The sequence below is a fragment of the Limulus polyphemus genome, unplaced genomic scaffold (genome assembly GCF_000517525.1).
Source record: "Limulus polyphemus unplaced genomic scaffold, Limulus_polyphemus-2.1.2 Scaffold849, whole genome shotgun sequence".
NCBI lineage: Eukaryota > Metazoa > Arthropoda > Merostomata > Xiphosura > Limulidae > Limulus > Limulus polyphemus.
This window is the reverse complement of record NW_013666459.1, coordinates 55,655-63,299: the sequence shown is the minus strand read 5'-3', so window position 1 is coordinate 63,299 and position 7,645 is coordinate 55,655. Positions and strand designations below refer to the sequence as shown.

Sequence of the window (7,645 nt, the reverse complement as noted above, 5' to 3'; positions counted from 1 at the left end):
CAAACAAACAAACAAACAAGGGTACCATTTCATCAAACGAACAGATCGTGTATCATAACTAAATATAGTGAAATGGGCGGCCCATGCTCCCATATGTAGCGTTATTGGAGTTATCTTTACTGGTAGTAAAGAAATCACCGTCTAATTAAAATTTCAAACAGTGAGTTTAGAAAGCAGCCTGATAATAATACTTTTAAAACATTATCTAGAATAAAAAGACACTGTCGTGTTTTTATACTACAGCGGGCAATTTCTTATGCCTGAAGAAATATTGCATTATTGGTGTATGATATAAGATAATTGGATTTTTATCTCTGTAATACTATATTCATATTTGCAAGAAATAAGTCATAGTTAAGTTGATGGAGTTTTCTGTTTTATAATGAAATCTATTGATTACTATAAAATTGTTGCGAAAATTATATTGTCTTTTGTACTAAAAGATAATTTTTTTGTCCATTTGACATAAGCCATTATGTTTCTGGAGTGATTATCTTGATGAAGCTGACGTTCTCACGCAAAAATAGACAATTGGATTTGACAGTCGTTACACACGTTGCCATAGCAACCGATATTGTCTCGTTGCCCTGTAAAATTGCCTAATCTCTCAACGGTAATTGTACTCTTACCACAGGAAACGAAGGGGATGAAGAGGGAAAGAGAAGTGGGGAAGAAAAAGAAAATCATGTGTGAGAGTGTGAGCTTGGCTCAATCAACTCTCTGTTCGGTAAAGTAGGATAACTGCCGTAATTTCCGGAACTCCCTCATCTGGAAACAACACTACGCGAAGAAGCAATTGTACTGAAGTTAGTTAGTTACACAAGCACTAGTTAGGTTTTAGATACGCATGACACTTTCATTTGATAAAGATAATTCATGCATAGATAGATAGATAGAGATGAGGGGAGTGACAACTACTCTATTACAAAAAGCGTTAGAGTGTATATACAAACGTGAACATGTATTTTTTACCGCTACCTTAAAGTTTTAAGCAAAAATAAATCAAATACTAAATACCTAGAAAGAAAAAATAAATATATATATTCAAATCATCCCCACTATTTGCATTATTCGCCAGCTTAAAAAGAAAAAGCACTATTCGTAAAGTGCGCCTCATCTGTTTAAACACTCCCTCGGGCGCACTAAGCAAGCTGCTATAGAACACACACAGCTAACAACATATCGATCACTCAAGTGTATGCTAAGTACTCGCAAGCTTTGAGACACACACATAGCGGAAGAGAAGTATTTCTTTAGGGCAACCTAACTAGAACAGCCTAATTAGAGTTTTCTCAGGTAAAAGTAACTGAGCCACTACAGTTCTTGCTTACAACTTATATTTTACGATGGTTAGGCCCAACTGGAATAGAAAAATTAATATATTTAACATATTAATGTTTACAGTTTAAGTCTAAGATTACTAGCTTCTTTTCATTACTAATTAGATATTTTTCAAGCAGATTTTAATGCTACTTGCTTGAATCATACCAGTGGCTCAAATATGAATTATATGCTTCATTGATACATACACAGTAATGTTATCTCAAAATTAAAATCAGCGCTCAACAATATTATTTATGATAACGTATAATCTGTTACAAGTAAATTACGGTTACTGCGGTTTGAGTGAAAGGAATAATAGTTAAATAGCATACAATGTTCTACACATACATAAAAATAGCTTTATCTCTTAAAAACAAAAGCTGCGAAACAACAAATAAAACCAAACACCATTTTCACAAGTTACATGCCTTTATTTTTTTTTCTGGTACCTCCTAAATGTCAAAATCGTACTAATTAAAGTTCTTCAAATAATATCCCAACCTTGTACTCATGAGTAATTATCAGGTCAACTAAATGATCAAGTAACAAACCCACTCGATTCGCGATATCTAGTAGTCCTAATTTTGGTCCATGATCAAATAATGAAATTCACATCAGTTTTTTAACGCTCCCCTAGCTAAAAGTGCAAAGCGTATTCAGCGACATCTATCAAACACCGAACCATTGGATTCGCAACCCAACACCCTAACTTAGCTCGTATACATGTTCTCCCAATCACTCTCAAACTATAAGGGTTTAGCCAATCTTGTTCTTTTAAAAGTTTCATTCTTAGTTTGTTTGTTTGTAACTAAGCACAAAGCTACATATTTGATTATCTGTGCTCTGCCCACCACGGGTATCGAAACCTGGGTTCTAGCGTTGAAAGTCCGTGAACATACCGCACTTTCTTAATAACATGTAGTTTTTTATATTTTATTTACAGTAGGTCGTTATTTTCTTCCATGTACATGTGTTTGTGTTAAGTGTATAAAGTTCTGTTAAGATATTTTACTGGTAATCGCTAAACCGTTTATTTTTTCTCTTTTCACAAATGCCCCCCACTGGCACAGCGGTATGTCTGCGGACTTACAACGCTAGAATCCGAGTTTCGGTACCCATTGTGCTTAATCACAAACAAACAAACATACTTTTCACAAAACGAATTTTAAACTTACTTGCAGTAACTATGTGTGGTTCGTTATTTAATAGAATACCTTACTAACATACAAACTTTAACTGTTAGCTTCGAAACATGAAATCTGCGATATTAAATTAAGTAAATTACTAGTATTTATATGTTCCGTAAGTAAGTTACACTCTATTGTTTCTTTCTTCATTTATAGTATTCGTTAGAACATTCAATATATCTACTTTTAGTATTTTTGTTATAAGTATTATTTTACACTGTAGTTTAAATTGTTTGTTTGTCTTTTGTAGGACAAGCCACGTTGGGCTGTCTGCTGTAACCACAGCGGGGAATTGAACTCCATATTTTAGCGTTGTAAATCCGTAGACTTACCGCTGTCCCACCGGGGGGACTTCTTAGTTTAATATACGGATTTAGTACTAACCTCAATCTTCTGAGCTGGCTAAACTTCGTGAGATATTCGGATTACATCGCTAACAGCGAGGCTACGTAACTGATGAAACAATGCTTTCTAGTCGTTACTAGAAGTACTAGTTTATGAATAGTAGAATTAAATTAGCTATAATTATTACTGACCTGATTTCTTTAGTTCTGATCTGTATAAGTAACTTGCTTTGATTGGAAGTTAATATTAGTAAAAGTTGCGATCTCTCAGACATTTAGATATCTGATCATAATTATTAAATCAGAATAGTTTCTCTTGCCGAGTTTTACATAATCTTCAAAGATGCACAGTCTTTAGATATATAGAACACGGTTTTCAGTCGTTTTGACTTGTGGCTCTCATGTTGATTTAGATAAACACTCGGGGTCATTCGCTCCCTTTGTTTAGAGAGTACACATACGTGTTCGACATTTTCAAAAATGACCCATTATTTAGGGAGTTACATATTTTCTATATTCTCCCCATCCCCTGACTTGTTGGTTTTTATGCACCCACCAACCCTCACTTCCAGGACTTGTAGGGTTTCATATACACCATATGTTGAGAGTTATATATTCTAAACCTCCGTATCTACACATTTATATTTTGTAGAAAACATAACAGTTATTTCAAGGTTCATTACATTGGTTTAAACATATTTGTTGACATTTACAAACAGTATTTATAACATTACAAGTGTTATAATTAATATTGAAATAATGACGAGAATGTTGTTAATTTAATTATTCTATTCAAGCATTGATGATTTATCTAGTCAAACGAACAAAAGATAATTTTGAAACTACAATAGTTTCCAACAGTGTGTACACATTATGAATTCATCCTATGAGTCTGTGGCTACTGCTATATCCAGGCTACAGTGAAACGTTCTCAACAACGGTGATCATTGAACACCTTTTTATAGATTTGTATGGCATTTCACAACGGAGTTTAGCCCATCAAAAGTACTAATTTACAGAGAAATTTCGAAGGCGCATGCTACCCTCTTTGCTATCTGGGTTAATGGCCTGGTGATAGACAGACAGACCCCTTATGTCATCTGTTTTCACATGATGTAACTTTATATATATATATATATATATATAAGCAAAAGTCAAGGATTTTACTTAAAGAATATTAGTATACAAGTGAAAATCTGTTTTAATCTTCGTCTTTTATCGCAAAATCGTATTTTATTTTGAATCAAATCGGTTTCGTTACTTCTAGTGGTACAAATCTATAAAACTATGTATATGAAGTAACGTATAGAAATAAATATAAAAGTAGCAAACCCCCAATTACGTTTAATCTCATATATAAGTTACTAAAATAAAATCAGGAAAGGTACACTATATAAATAAAATCCGTAAATAAAATTAAAACCATCAAAATGTGAGCATCACCTTAATACGCAGAAATTTTTTCCCTTAATTACTATTTAATGATAAAATCATTACAAAATAATGCTTACGAATAGGTATTTGATTGTTAAGTATTCTTTGTAATAGCATTTTTTGTCACGTACTCATTTATAGTTCAAGTTTGTTGAATTGCAGAATACTAACTTTACCGCTATTATAAACTCGCCCTCTATTGGATATTATAATTGTAATTAAATGATATTCAAAATCTTTTAAAAATAATCTCTTATTTGTTAATTTTATAGTATAAAAATGGAAATACTTGAAAATTCGGTTCTTTTAAGCTGTTACAATTATTTAAATGCAGGAAAATACACGTTTACTGATAAGTAGGAGCCAATTTTTAGTATTTTTAGAACATGATATAATATCATTGTAAATTCCCTCATAATCTTAGATTTAGTTCCGCCAACACATACATTCTCAGAACCGGAGCATTTTAGAACGTAAAATACATTGTTAGCATTACAATTAAATTTATTATTAAAAATACGTTCACTTTAGTACTTATAACAGTATTTCTATTTCGCAAGTAATTCGTGTAACAAGTTAGGCAATTTTTTCTTTCACATGTAAAGGTATCGTTTTGTCAAATTTTGTTGTTGTTGTTGTTTATCTTGCTTCTGGGAATTAAGAATTCTATAGAATTTTGAGGGTCGTCTTCTAGCCCAAATTGTTTTACTGTTAGAGAACACAGTTCTTAACCTACTATCAATAACATCATCAATTTGTTGTCGAATAGAGGTAACGTTTAAATTTGTGAATATGTTGTAACTACAGTAATATATATATATATATATTCAAACAAATCTATGTCATACGTTTAAACACATTTTATTCAGTAAGAACAAAGTTGGTATATTTAACTTTTTGTAGCAGTATTTTGTTATGTCCGGGTCAGGACTAATTGTACTTGATGTAGGCAGGCCTTCAATGCGTTGCGACCTGTGTTTCACCCTGGTTATCACAATCGGTGTTGTTTTGCCTTGTAACTTCCCCTCTCTGAAGGTCATTAGATTATCTGGTCTTATTTATATAGGCCATAGGCTTAACCAAACTTAAGTTGTAATAATTTGGCTAAAGAGAGATAACTAAGAACTTTCTTTTATGATTTCCCCTGATTCCTAACATAAATCATAGCAATCTTTCTTGTTTCTAATTCTATGATTTTTCTTAAGTGTGTGCACATAGCCATATATTCAATCTCATATTAAAAGCTGTACCAGTTAAAACAATTTGTCGGTAGCACATTCTATCAGCATTATTCTGGAATGTTGCGTTAACATTCTGTTTACCATACTTCACGTACCTTGAGTCTAGACCAGTGTGTGCACATAGCCATATATTCAATCTCATATTAAAAGCTGTACCAGTTAAAACAATTTGTCGGTAGCACATTCTATCAGCATTATTCTGGAATGTTGCGTTAACATTCTGTTTACCATACTTCACGTACCTTGAGTCTAGACCAATGTTGGTTGAAAGTTATATAAACTGCTGGTTATTAATCTAAAATATAGTGCTATACATCAAATTCAACAGGCATGAATCAGCAAAATTCAAAGTGTGTTCTGCCTTGAAACCGAAACAAAATTGAGCACCTTTAAAACCAGCCATTTATCTCAACTTTAGTTTGAAAATCAGTAAAAACTGCACAAATCTTGCTTGAATTGTACGCTCAGACTTGTTTGTTTCAAACTGGTACGACTTACTTTTGTTTCATTCTTCTATTGTGGGATGTAATTTAAAAGATTTAAAAACTGTTATTAAAGTCACTTTTTTTACTGAATAAAAGCACACCTAACAGATTTATAACCTTTTTATTGTGTATACTTCATTTTCAATAAACATGTATATACAATATATAACTTGCTTCTTCTCTGTATAATTTGTATTTTGTGTTACTTCATCAGTTGTAAATCTCTTTTCTGACACCGATACGTGCTTTGTCTGATGCCGCCAATTCAACCTTATGCGCTCGTTTCAGATTCGGGAATGCCAGCTTGCTGCCTCGTGATGGACGGCGCCGTTCACTCAATAGGATTTTCTGGACCACTTCTCACTTCATGGAACGAGCTATTAATTCTTCCCCCACGTCAGAAGGGGGAGGGAATGTTCTCAGAACACAGAAGCGGTTGAGTGGCTTAATGTAACAAACCATCCTGTAGTACAGAAAGCAGCTTTAGCGGTCTTTCTTCACCTGTACGCACTTCATACATTGTTTTCCAAAGCTACGGTTATTATATCCCGTTTTTTATCTGTTTAATTTAGAGCGTTTTGCCATTTAAAATAGTTTATCAGTAGCACTTACTAATAAAATGTTTAGAAGTTTATATGATTAACATTACGGAATATTCGTATTAACATTCTGTTTGCTATTCTTCACGTCTCAGAACATTCAGTTCGCAAGAATCAACAACATATAAAATGTGTTCTACCTTGCACTGAAACACCATCATTCTTACTAATATTATTAGTATTACTGTAACATGAAGATAATCTGAAGTAGGGTTAAAGCAATATGAAAACAGTTTCTTTATTAGTTACAAAAAGAAACTGATGATCCCTAGCGATGTACTATATTAGATATTACTTAGTCTTAGTCAATAAATTTAGAAGATATTAAAATCAGCGAGTCACGCCTCTGAGCTTACAATCTTATCTTTTGAGGATGCCATAAGTGATCTAGTGCTTTGTTTGCTGTGCTGTAGGTCGAAAGGTCTAGGGTTTGAGTCACGATATGCCGCTGAACATGTTTCACATTTTTAGCTGTGAGAGCATTATAATGATGAAAGCCAATCCCCCTTATTCGATTCAGAGTAGCTGCGTAGGTGAGAGATGCTGTTGCTTGATTGCTTTCCCCATGGTGAGCAGTTTTAAATTAGGGATGACTATGCCTGAACTTTAGGGGTCATGTATCGAATAAGATACCGCTCAGGTTTGAAGATAACAAACACGCGCACAAAAAAAAACTTTTGTGAGTTTGTTGTCAGCTATTTATGTATGTGTATAGAGTGTTATGAAAAATCATTTGCCCAAGCTGTTTCAATATGAAAATATGTAATACGTGCCAGGAATAAGTTCTTTTAGGCCTGAGAAAAATGATTATAATAAGCACAACTGTATTTTTTTTCCTCATACTCTCTTAATTAATTTGTTTATACAACATAAAAATAGCATTTCAGACGTTCTTTACACTTATATAAAATTAGCCCAGGTAACGAGATGTTAGGCAATGGTTGTGGCAAATAAAATTGAAGTAGTTTGCTATGAATTTCGCGCAAAGCTACGCCGTGTAGTGATCAAGTTGGTTGTTTGCTTATTGCAGTC

General features: G+C 33.2%; 1 protein-coding gene and 1 long non-coding RNA gene across 7 annotated transcripts in view; one reads left to right on the top strand and one right to left on the bottom strand.

The window, feature by feature from the left end:
* LOC111086106 overlaps positions 1-7,603 on the top strand; it is a 52,480-nt gene extending 44,877 nt beyond the window's left edge. For all 6 annotated transcript variants that reach the window (XR_002610859.1, XR_002610861.1, XR_002610857.1 and 3 more), the window contains one exon: positions 6,303-7,603. This is a non-coding gene — a long non-coding RNA (uncharacterized LOC111086106). The remainder of the gene's footprint in view (positions 1-6,302) is intronic.
* The window catches only part of LOC106460854 (zinc finger protein 608-like), a 158,022-nt gene that overhangs the window by 107,986 nt on the left and 42,391 nt on the right, over positions 1-7,645 (bottom strand). The window lies entirely within an intron of this gene.